Source organism: Narcine bancroftii, chromosome 13 (assembly GCF_036971445.1).
Source record: "Narcine bancroftii isolate sNarBan1 chromosome 13, sNarBan1.hap1, whole genome shotgun sequence".
In the NCBI taxonomy this organism is placed as follows: Eukaryota; Metazoa; Chordata; class Chondrichthyes; order Torpediniformes; family Narcinidae; genus Narcine; species Narcine bancroftii.
In genome coordinates, this window is record NC_091481.1 from 17,033,535 (window position 1) to 17,045,913 (window position 12,379).

The 12,379-nt window shown below is 40.8% G+C and overlaps 1 protein-coding gene and 1 long non-coding RNA gene across 23 annotated transcripts in view; one reads left to right on the forward strand and one right to left on the reverse strand.

Annotated features, from left to right (window-relative positions):
• The window catches only part of sema3c (sema domain, immunoglobulin domain (Ig), short basic domain, secreted, (semaphorin) 3C), a 270,171-nt gene that overhangs the window by 50,988 nt on the left and 206,804 nt on the right, over positions 1-12,379 (reverse strand). The window lies entirely within an intron of this gene.
• Positions 12,090-12,379, forward strand: part of LOC138748550 (uncharacterized) — a 54,709-nt gene continuing 54,419 nt past the window's right edge. For all 10 annotated transcript variants that reach the window (XR_011348134.1, XR_011348136.1, XR_011348137.1 and 7 more), the window contains exon 1: positions 12,090-12,236. This is a non-coding gene — a long non-coding RNA (uncharacterized lncRNA). The remainder of the gene's footprint in view (positions 12,237-12,379) is intronic.

The following is a 12,379-nucleotide window of genomic DNA, read 5'->3' on the forward strand; positions in this document are numbered from 1 at the left end:
CTGCCTTGGAACCAGCCACATGCAAGCTGTGCTGACACTTTAAGGTGATTAACACCTATTAATCTCGATTCTCTGTCTGATTGTGGTTGATTGGTAGTACAAGGCCATTTCAAATCCCCTAATGGCTCTCTCCAACCAGATGCCATTAATATTGACTTTTCTGGTTTCTGCTTACCTTCTTCACCCTCCCTCCTTCCCTTCTCTTTTCCAGTTCTCCTCCCTCTCTTCCCCCTCCCTTCACCTACCCATCCCTCCTCCCTTTGAACACTGTTGTCCTCTCCCTACTTCCCTTCTCCACCTATCACCTCCTGTCTTTGCGACCATGCCTCCGCCCTAACTCTTTTGCTCGGATGCGTGCCGTCATTTTTCCATATCTTGATGAAGAGCTCAAGCCTGAATCATTGATTACGTATTTTGACCTTTGCTATATAAAGGGCACTGCTTGACCTGCTTTGTGTTTTTACTTTTATCCCTAATAGTCTCATTTAGGAGATAGGATGATGGTTTGGGTAGTACTGCTAATCTAGTGAAATAAGTCAGTGCTATTGCATCCTGCAGCCAAAAGGCTCAAATTACCATCCTCACAATCCTTTGACATTTAGAACTGCGAAGTTCAGATCATTGAAGAAACAAGACAATCTATTATGAATTAGTTCAATAACACATTTTGTTTGCATATTAGCATCTGGACACAAATACCACTCTGGAATTCTAATGGCAGTTATCGAATGCACTGTCTATTGCATGGAATGTTAGACTCCTTGCATAGTGCACAAATGTGCTTTTTTGCTTTCCCTTCCAGCAATAGGATGCCAGATGCTTTCAGGCCAAAGTGTAAAAAACAGCTTTCTTTTCGGGTCGTGCCACTGGCTAAAGTCAATATTCAGCTTTCAGCAGAGCAGCTGTAAATGAGACAGCACAATGAGTACTCCGGCTGTCACAGGTGTCACCCAAATTGATATCCATCTGCTCCTGTCTGCACGTGGCACCCTCGTGCCATTTTACTGCCTCACAATGTGGATTTCGGCCCACCTTTCAATTAGATAATTAAAGATTGCAAATGAACAGGTGGAACAAATGAATCACTTTTGTTTGATCATTTTCCTTGATGGCTTGATATTGCAAATCAAATCTAATTTCTTGCTATTGGCAACTTCATTTCATTATTCAATTCAGAGCAGCCATCATTTAAGGGAAAAAAGAGCAAATAGCTAAAAAATATGTTCAAAATTATAGTTCGAGCTGCACCTCCAATAGATTCATGGGAATGTAGGCTCATGGTCTGAAAGGATGCAAAAGGCAAAATCTTTCACAATTTTGGAATCCATCAGGTTTGAACATTTAATCCACGATTCTTTCAATTTCTCCAATCCCTTACATTTCAGAGGTGCTGCCTCTGTTATGTTACAATGTCCAAGGCTAATATTACATCCCCTCCCTCAAGAGCGATGGTTCATCCTCCTCTGTCTGTTTTATGAACGACAGCACTGTACACACTAAATAGCTGAAAGTGGCAGCAATTGGTCAGATTATCTGAGGCTGAATAAATCTTCGTCCGCGAAGCCAAGCCAAAGAAGAAGAAAAGAATTGTAATGAGACGAAAGCTACTCTCTCCCTCTCTCTCTCTCTGAGTGCAAACTAAAAGAGCACATGGGTTTCCAAATAGAGCATTGGGAGCAGCAAATTTCCTTCCTTCACCACATCCTATCAACAATATAAGCATAGCAGAAAGATTCCCTTTGATCTGCCTGTTGTGACAGACAGCTGAATATGTGCATTACTTGGTAAATCGGATGTAACAATCAAAGAGACTCCATTCTTCCCTTTGAATACTTTTAGATTACCTCTAAAAATGCAATGTACAACGTTGGTAAATGTGAGATCATCCACTTTGGAAGGAAAAATTGTACATCAGAATATTATTCAAAAGGTGAAAAACAGCAGCTGTTGTGCAAAGATCTCAGAGCACTAGAGTACTCACAAAAATGTAAGTGCTGCAGTTAATCAAGAAAGCAAATGGGATGCTGGTCTTCTTTGCAAGAGAGATTGATTTCAAGAGCAGGGCAACTGTACCAAGACCTGGTGAGGGGACATCTGGACTACAAGTTTCAAGTTCTGGTCTCCTTACTTGAGAAAGGATATTCAAGCTTTGGAGCCAGTGCAGAGGAGGTTCACCAGGTTGAGTACAGACATGAGGAGGTTAGATTATGATGAGAGATTGAATAGACTGGAACCATACCTGTGGAGTTTAGAAGGATGAAGGGCGGATCTCATAGAAACATATAAATTCAGGAAAGGGATAGATAAGACAACGAGAAAGGTTGTTTTCATTGGCAGGTGAGACTAGAGTTGGGGAACATAGCCTCAAGATTCAGGGAGTCAATTTAAGACAGAGATAAGGAATGTGAACCAATGAAATTCCCTGAACAAGGAATCAGTACAGATGACTTCATTGAATGTATTAAGACATTAAGTGGGACTGCAAGGATAAAAAGAGCAAAGAAGTGGAGAACTTTCATTATGTTCCAACAAGGAAGATGCCATTGCTAGACTTAGATCTGGAAATAGCTCAGAGAGAAGAAGGGATGTTGAGATACAAGGAGCTTGATCAATGACTGACAGCAAAAGCAAAAGGGAACCCAAAAATATTCTCCATGCTTTTGAATTTGTGAATATTTGAAGATTATACAAAACACAAAGTTAGGAGAACGAGTAGGCTTTTCGATCCCTCGTTTGTTCTACCATTTAGTAAGATCATGGCTGATTTGATTGTAACCTCAACTCCATTCTTCCATCCACTGGCAACAACCAAGTGAATGAGAAAATGCTTATAGTGTTGGACTGATTAAAGAGAAAAGCAGGAAGTTTTCCATGGAGGATGAGCAGTCAAAGGGACTTCTTCATGCCAGTCTTTACCATGGAGGAAGTGCAGTTGGAGTCTTACCAGAGGACAAAACAATCCAAGATTCTCAGCTGAAATGTGATGAAAAGGAGCTGCTAGAAAGCCCAGCTATAATGAAGTGGATAGATGACCTGGCCTTGATGGGTTGCTGAGGTAAAAGAAGAAATTTCCTCTCTCTCTTCCTCAAGAGCGATGGAAACTAATTACTTTTCATGCAGAAGTGGGGTGTAGAGTGATGGCTGGTGGATGCAAATGTGAGGTTGAGTTAATATTCAAACCAGCCACATTCTATTCTGCCCTTAATTTGTACATTAGTATAATGTTCAAAGAGATACATGTTCATGGCTGGTCTCCAAGGACTGGATAATTGTAAAAGGTACACATTTTTTTATATAAAGGGTGCAGAGATATATCCTGTAACTACAGGCCAATTTGTTTAAATCTTTGAAGGGGAAGAACCCTGCAACCAATAATCTGGAACAGAATTATCAGTCACTTGGACAAGTTTCGATTGATTAGAGAAGACCACTTTGGATTTGGTTTAGGCAAATCACATCCAATTAACTTGATAGAGCAAAGAACACAATGCTGGAGAACCCAGCTGGTCAAACAGTATACTTTATAAAGAAAAGATAAAGATACATAACCAATATTTTGGGCTTTAGTCCTTCATCAAAGGATGAGAAAAATGTTGGCAGGTGCCTGAACAAAATGGTGAGGGTGGGGTAGGGGAGGAGCACAGTCCCACAGCCAGCAGGTAACAGGTGGATAAGGGAGGGAGGGCACACTAGCAAACAGGGGGAGGGGGGATAGCTCTCTCTTCTCCATCCCTCAGTCTTATTTGTCTGAGCTGCCAGAGGACACCCCCCCTTCCATGCCAGTCAGGTGAATGGACAAAATGTAAATTCTTACTCCATTAATGTGTGAGTTAATATCAGGAAAGCTGCTGAACCATTACAAGTCCCCACTTTCCAATGTCCTTTAGGGAACCGAGCTTATCACTGTCTGCTTTGGCCAAATGTGGCTCCACATTGAGCTCTGACCCCTTCATGTCAACAATGAGTGTCAACTTGCCAATGTGGCGCAAGACCATAACAAAGTCTCAGTTCACATAAGAAAATCTTCTGCTACGTTTGTCAGTGGATTCCCATGTTCCTCTGTATCTTTCTGGTCGCAGAACATTTCTTTCCTTGGGATGAGATTTCTTTCAGAGAATCCTCCGTTGGGAGAGTAGAGCATTTGTGATAGGGTCCTCCCCACTGGATACCATAGTTTAAGTCAGGACATTTCTCAGAAAACAGACACTGAAAATCCATCATTGTTGTCAAAGTTTCTAATGTCACAGAACTTGCTGCTTTCGGGGGAGAAATTGTTGACCTGTGAAGGTGAAGTACCATCCCCACTTTCGACCTCTTTTCCTTTCTGCTTCGATTTAAGTAAACTTCACTTGAATTTATTTAGAAATAATAAAATGGGAAGTAAAATGAAAATGGAAAGGATGCATTTTTTGGCTGTCTTCTGAGTCAGTTTCTTTTTGCAGAGGGACACAGCCGCTACCTTGCGCACGTCTCTGGTCAAACTTGGATGGCTTTATTGGAACACAGCTGATTTATTTCAAGAAAGACTGCACTGCTCTTTATTGGTGGTCCATCGAATTTGTGACCTGAGGAAGGCAGCGAGAAACATTACATGGCCCAATTAAACTGCTGCCAATTGGGTGGGATTAAAATCAAACTGATAATCTTTCTCTGGTTTCTAACAAAGGCCCATGCATTTCCTTTCTGAAACACAATGTAACATTTATAAGGTGGGAAAACTCTACAGAAAATGATAAAGCATGTTGAAAAGCATATAATTACTCTCTTGAAACAAATTACAACACTACCCCCTCTCCACATGCGCCAGACAATATTGAGCTTTGATAGACTTCAGCTCAATGCCCAAAGACTTGTCAATGTTATGAACAAACTGTCAAGGGGAAGGAATGTTGAAAGTGTATTGGCATTTTCATCACAGCTGGCCTGGTGTTTGGATAAGGTTTGTTTTGTTACAGGAGTGTGAAACAGGCAGCAATTCAGCTCTCACAGATTACACAAAGCAAAGCCATGTTTTTCAGGACAAGGTTGGAGAGGAGGCATTATGAGAAGAATTTTTAATTTAAAACATTTTTAAAAATTTAATCATACAGCACAATAACAGACCCTTTCGGCCCAAGAGTCTGTGCCTCCAAAATACACCCAATTGATTTACAGCCCCCGGTACGTTTTTGAACAGTGGGAGGAAACAGGGCCACCAAGAAGAAACCCACACAGACAACAGGGAGAACCTACAAACTCCTTACTGACAGCGCGAGATTTGAACCCCAGTCCCAATCACTGGCACTGTAACAGCTAACCTTGACACCCTATGAACAAAATATTTTTGGTATTAATATATATGTGGATTTCTTTCCACAGGTCTCTACAAGAATATGTAAAGGATAATTACACCATTGCATTTGCTGATGGCCATGCACATGTTGGAACTATGACATGTAAATTTCCTTTATAAGGTACATGTTTCTGGCACTAAGTTTTATGTACGCAGCAAAATACCTCTGTAATATAAACATCATCATTCAGGAGCCTTGCCGTTCAGCATGGGTGATCATGTCTCTCCATCCGTCACGATCTCTGACCCTCCGAATTGTAGTTGTTGCCTCCCGTTCTCCTTCGGTGAAGGTTCCATCTTTGAACTGAGACCGTGATCGATGTTGAGTTCATGATTATACAAGGAAAAAAATACTGAAGTGGTTCCCGTTGACTTCTTCAGTTGCAGTGTCCCTACTGGACGGATAACCCTGGCCATTGATCAGCAGATTCATCTGCCCAGTGTTTTTTTTGCTTTACAACCATAAATTCCAATTTGTAAAATCTGCTTGTACCTGTAGAAACCACCTGCAATCCATGGCTTCCTGTGACCCTGACTGGGAGGCTGAACAGGTACTACACCTTGCCCAAGGGTGACCTAACGGATGGAAGGAGCACCTTACACCTCCTTTTGCTGAACAACTGTGCAGCACCGACACCAGTATATGCATAACAGAGGGAAAACCTGATATGTCGCAATGATAATCTGTAGCAATTTCTTGAGCCATCACTGAATTTCAGTCATCTGTAGGAAGTCTGAAGACTGAGTGTATCTGTGCTGTCAAATCATGTCCTCCTACTTTAGTTACAGTGTCTCAATGACAGTTGGCTTCTTTTGCTCAAACTGCTTCAGATTCCTTCTACATAACAGTCAGATCCCTCTCTCTGAAAGTTTTTATATTCCCAGGAAAATAAACAAGGCCTGCTGGCATAGAAGAGTAGAGTGTTACGTTTATAAACAGCCTTTCCCACCGGTTTTTGCCTGCTGGAGTTAAACAGATTGCATGACAAAGTACAGAATGTGGACACGAGACAAGAACATCACATGCTCCTCTTTGGGAGCCTCTCCACTTTGATAGGAAGGTTGGCCGCTTGATTCCATGTGGTCACTGCAATCCCAAACGCGATTAGTTTTCATTCGATTCTTTCTGGACACATAAGCAACCACCTGCATCCGACTGACATGGCGAGGCAGCAGATTCTTTTTATTTTCACATGCCAGTGACAATTGTAAATTAGCCATTAAAATTGCAAGTAAAATGGTTATGAGCTGACCAATAGCTGGAAGAATATTCCCAAAAGCACTTCAAACAGTCAACATTGAAGAATGACCATTTGGATTATTTCTATTCATTTTCTTCACGCTGCTGCTCGTCACATTGACCATCTACCTTCCTGTATAACCTCGATTGTCTGTCTACTGAAACGCTGCCTGACCCACTTATCTGAAAACCTTTCATCTTCTGAGCAACAATGTTCTTTCAAAATATGTTCAATAAATCCTCTGGCCTGTTACCTATTTCTTTGGATTAATATTAGAGGTAAATTATACCTACTTTTCAATAAACGTAGGGTTAATGTAGGCCGACACAGTTAATGTGGCGGTTAGTGCGACACTGTAACAGCACTGTCTGTAAGGAGTTTATATGTTCCCCCTATGTCTGCGTGGGTCTCATCCCGATACTCTGGTTTCCTCCTATCTTTCTAAAAACGTACGGGGGTTGTAGGTTGTTTGGGATATTTTGGCGGCATGTGCTCGTGGGCTGGAAGGGCCTGCTGACGTGTAGTACGATTAAGTTAACTAAAAATGATTCCATCTTATGCCTTTGATACATTTTTGATTAAAAGTCTACATTTTAGTTCCAAACTAGAAGGTATGGAGCCTCACCAGCTGTTCCTTGCATTAAGTTAAGCTCTGTAGCTGGCCTCATCTCCTCTTTTCCATCCTTATTGGTTCATCATTTCTTTCCCTTTCTGTCCTTTGGGTCTTCAAGAAATGGCATTGTTACAGACTCAGTGACCGGGACCAGGGTTCGAATCTGGCGCTGACCGTAAGGAGTTTGAACACTCTCCCCATGTTTGCGTGGAGTTGCTCCTATATTCCAAAGATGTACTGGCTGAGAAGAATAACTGATCATTATTTGGGTGGTGTGGGCTCTTGGGCCAGAAGGGCCTGCTACTGTGCTGTATCTCTAATTTTTAAAAAAAAGTTCAAGTTAGCTGCTGCTTTTGAGCCCAAGACCTGAAGTCTCCATCCTTACTTTTCAGCCTCCTTGTTGCTCTGGCCTCATCATTGTTCCTGTACCTGCTCAGGCAGCTTCTTAGATTTGCAGTTGCTCAACCACCTGCTACCTGTGTTGGAACCAAGGGGTTAAGTAATCATAGAAAATATGCCTATGTACTATTCATTATGTATTCATTAATCCAGTACTATGTAACAATTTACTATTTACTTCAAGTATACTGTTTAAGGGAAATAGGAATGCAATTAAGTAACAGCCACAGTATGTAGCAAAGTTGGCTGAAGAATTTGCTGTCTCCAAACATAAAAGAGAGAAAATGTATGAACCAATCTAGGGGGAATGCTAAGACATGAGGAGGTGTTGAGCAGAACAGAAGGCTATGGCCAGATGAGTACAAAGAAATAATTAGAAATATATGGGGTATGAATTGATTTCTGATCAAGACAACAGGATGTTCTGGCCTTGAGGATTAAGATGGGAGGTCTACACCCTAGATAACTGCAGAGCAGGAAATTGCTTGAGATAAATCTTATGCAATGAATCTAACAAAGAAAGCCAACTTTTGTTCAGTGTAATAATGTTGATCTATATAAACAGAAGAGACTTGACAGTAGGAGTCAGTCTTGGGGAATAGCTCACTGAGCAGGTGACCTATGAACTAACGACTGAACCTGAGCTCTGTAAAGCTTTATTTTTGTGCTGTGTAATGAACTGATTTTGAACCGAATACCTTCTCCTATCACTTCATTGAACGAGCACGCTGGACTCAGACGACACCTAGACTAAATTGAGGGTAGGGTAAAGCCAGAGTCCGACACCTGCTCCCTTCATTTTGCCAGTTTTGTGTTGCTAAAAGGCATCGGCTGGTTTGTGTTTGACCCTGCTTGTTCCTTGCTACACTCCATGCTGATCTCGCAGCTTTGTTCATTGATTGTTCCCATCAAGTCCAAGCCTTGCTGCACAAAACAGCCCAGTCCACAGTCAATGACTGGGCCTCTGGAGAGCAGATCCTAAGGCTTTGACTCTGGACCATGCTGATGGCCTTTAGATGACACTACCGCCAGCTGCCAAGGAACTGCCATTAAATATCTCTAATGATCAAAGGCATGAAAAACAATTTAAATAAGAAATATTAAAATGAAAGAGTAAATTTGCTTAGAAGCAAATTTAAATAAATTAACTTAATTTTTTTTCTTACTTTAATTTAAAAACAATATTATCAAAAAGTGAGCGATCAAGATTTAACTTTTCAATTTGGGGTGAGATGATAGAGATCAGAGCTGGGGTTGGGGTGGGTGCACTTTGCTGTAGCTGAAGACATGTGTTTGAACCATAGTTCCATATAAACGTGCTAGAACTCACAGAACCGACTCCAGGGACCATCTCAAAAGAAGCAGCACTTGGCCCTCAGCTCTGGGGGCAGGTCAGAAACTTTCCAATGCATCCTAGACTTCCTCTCCATAATGTGCAAGTACCGATGTCAGGAATGACATGTCTTATTGGTTCGAGTAAATCCTATAGAGACTTGATTTAAAATGATGTAGGTAACACAAAAGCAAACAAACCTTGCCCCCAATGAAATGTGATCAGAACATTTGAGCCTCAAATTTCAGGTAGTTTTTCACTCCAGAGGTGGTCCAACCTAAATATTATTGGGAGTTGAGTCTCACCATGCACTGAGATATGTTTAGTTCTGTGAATTTAAACCTAATACAATTTATTACACAAAGGTTGACATTGAGCCTTAAACACAATAAAGTGGGTACTGCTCTCACAAGGTTCTGCACAGGATACATGATTTGGAGCAAAGCCATGAGTTATTGCTTCACCCCAACTAGTCAAACACATGAGGTACAAACTCAGGGATTCGGCCATTATGGTGCAAATCACGCTAAAACAATATCATCTTTTTGTCAGAGCAGAATGCAAAAAGAAAATTATATATAATCACCTAGCACAATATTCAAGATACAAAGCAGATATGAATTAAGACTTGAGGAATTAATTGACAATTACTGCTGCTGTATCAATACATCCACTTAATTAGTGGTGTGTTAACGTCTAGATCTTAGTATATAATAATAAAACTCGTAATCATGTATTTCAAAAAGTCTACACAGGCAATCCACGCAAATGCCATTGAATAGTTTAATATTCTGTAATATGTACTAAGATCCAAAGACCCACTGTTGTCTTGCCCTGAGTAATAGAACTTGGAAATTTATTCCAAGTTCATGTACTGATGCACTACACACTTAATAACAGGTACCACACATGGCAATATAATCAGATGCTTTCTCTAAAGCAGATCTTTTGTGCCCAGAGAAAACTGCAGTTAAACTCTGGGTATTGGCCAAAAATGGGTGTTTCTGGGAGGCCAGCACTGGGAGTGTAAGAAACTGCAAAACAATAATGGAATTTTCCTCTCTGCACTGCCCAACACTATTGATTTTGGACAGGCAAAAATGCACAAAGTAAGTTATAAAATAAATATTTGTATAATCTATGGAAAAAGGATTATTTTAATGATGTTCTTTTCACAACATTTCAACAGGGCTTTGTCCATTCACTTAACCCGTTAATATCTCTTCCACTAAATACTTCTGTTTGATCCATCTACTTGGATATATGGTTTCCAACCTCTGAGAATTATATTATGACATTTCTATAGATTCAGGTTTCAGATTTATTGTCAGAGGACTACATGACACCACATACAACCCTGAGATTCCTTTCCTGTGGGCCAGGCAGAATTACCACTTATTGGTAGTGCAAAAAAATCTGTACACAATGTACACACGTAAACAAATAAATAAATGTAAACAACTGACTGTGCAACACAGAGCGGAGAAATAAAACAAACAATGAAGTGGAAAAGAAAGAGTCCTTTTAAAAATAGGGTAAGTAGTTATGGTGCAATATATGTTGAAGTTCTGCTTGTTATTCCAATTTTCTACTGAGAGCTCCTTAGTCAATCCCTGAATTAATAGTGGGACCTTGACATATTCCCAGGAAGTCCTCAGTACTTTGCAGAAATACTCTTCACAACTCCAGCATCAATGACCTTCAAATGGTAAGTGGCATTTTAGGCACTGCAAGAATTTGATGCCACAATGAGGCTACTCCTGAACAATTGGCCACCATAAGCAGAGGGCAGTAGTTGAAATGCTATCTGCTGAATCCAAGCAGTTTTGATGAACACCACCATTCACTGAACGTTTTATTTCTTGTACCTGGGTGGGAATTTGTGCTAAATGTTGGTTAAACCACACCTGAGGCTTGGGACCCAAACTTGGCTAACTCTTTATCAGATGTGTTCAAAATTCCTCTCACTCCCTTAATTTCCCTGACTATATTAGCTTATCTGTCCCAGTAGGCTCTGAACAAGACAACAATCAGTATCTCATGTACTGGAGTAGACAATCTGGTGATTAAATTAATTTTTATCTTTTGTATTGAAAAATAGAGTGTGTTGATTTAATTGCAAACTGGATCTGAGTCTTGTTATGAATATTTTGGCGTGGGAATGTTATGTGTTGAGTTCCTAAAACTGGCTACATTTTCATCATGCTTGAAATTGAGTGTTATCAATAATAATGCATCAGAGTGTGGTACAATTGCTGCAGAGAAATGGATCAGAGATTAATCCACAGGGCCATAAGAGTAGCAGAAAGGATCACTGGAGTCTCTTTCACCCCTATCAACATGATCTACTGGGATCGTTGTCTAAAGAAGGCCTGCAAAATTGTTGAGGACCCCTTCCACACCACACACAGCATCTTTCAGCTGCTCCCGTCAGTAAAGAGCATCAGAGTTTCATCCCACAGGCAGTGAGAATGTAGAATGACCAAAGGAATTCCTCACACTTCCCATCAGAAATTCTCATATTTACGAAACAATATTTATGTATTTGTATATATGAATATTTGTCCTACATCTGTATTGCTTGTCTGTATGCGTGTTATGTCTGGTTGAGTGTCTGCGTGTTTTACGCTGAGGACCAGAGAACGCTGTTTTGTCGGGTTGTACTTGTGCAATCAGATAAACTTGACTTAAATATTCCTGTCTTCAAAGTGTCAGAACTTCATATCAAGGCACTACCACCCGATCAGTTCATTTCAAAATGGTCCTCTTCGCAGTCATCACTGTTCAGTTCATCATGAACTAAATCATGCCTCACTCTCAAGGAAGGAAGATGTAACATGTTAACAACTGTTCAGATTTGCACATAGATTTGCTTGCAAAGAATTCCTTCTCTGAAGCTCTGTGTGATGTGACATGCAACTGTGTGAAGATGGAACTTGTGCTCATCTGGAAAGATTTATTCTGGTGGGGTCGGTGTGCTGTGCCACAAACGAAAGAAGAACCACATGGAAGCTGTTAGTGAGCTGAACCAACCGATTTTACTGGAACACTCAAAGAGCTTATTAACATGACCCCCATGATCCTTTGCGGGGCCCCCCCACCCCCCACCGGGACCATTGTGACGTCAGCAAATGCGAGCCTGCACCTCCGTGACCCAGTTTGCTTGGTCTATTTCAACTAAAACACAGGAGAGCTGCAGAGGAAAGGTGCAGCAAGCAAGGAATATATGGCTGGTGTTAATGGTTGCTTTTGGAAAAAGCTTACTCTTGAGCTGCACAGCAGAGTGTCCACTGCAACTAATTAGCAGGTGTGGAAAGGGTGAGTGGATGGTGTTTGGATTAGATTCCACCACCAGGATTAATAAGTTAATATTTTATTAAACGAATAGAACACTTGCAGACATGATTTCCAAGCAAGATGGTTTGGGAGGGAATTATGGATAGAAATAGCCTCTCACTATT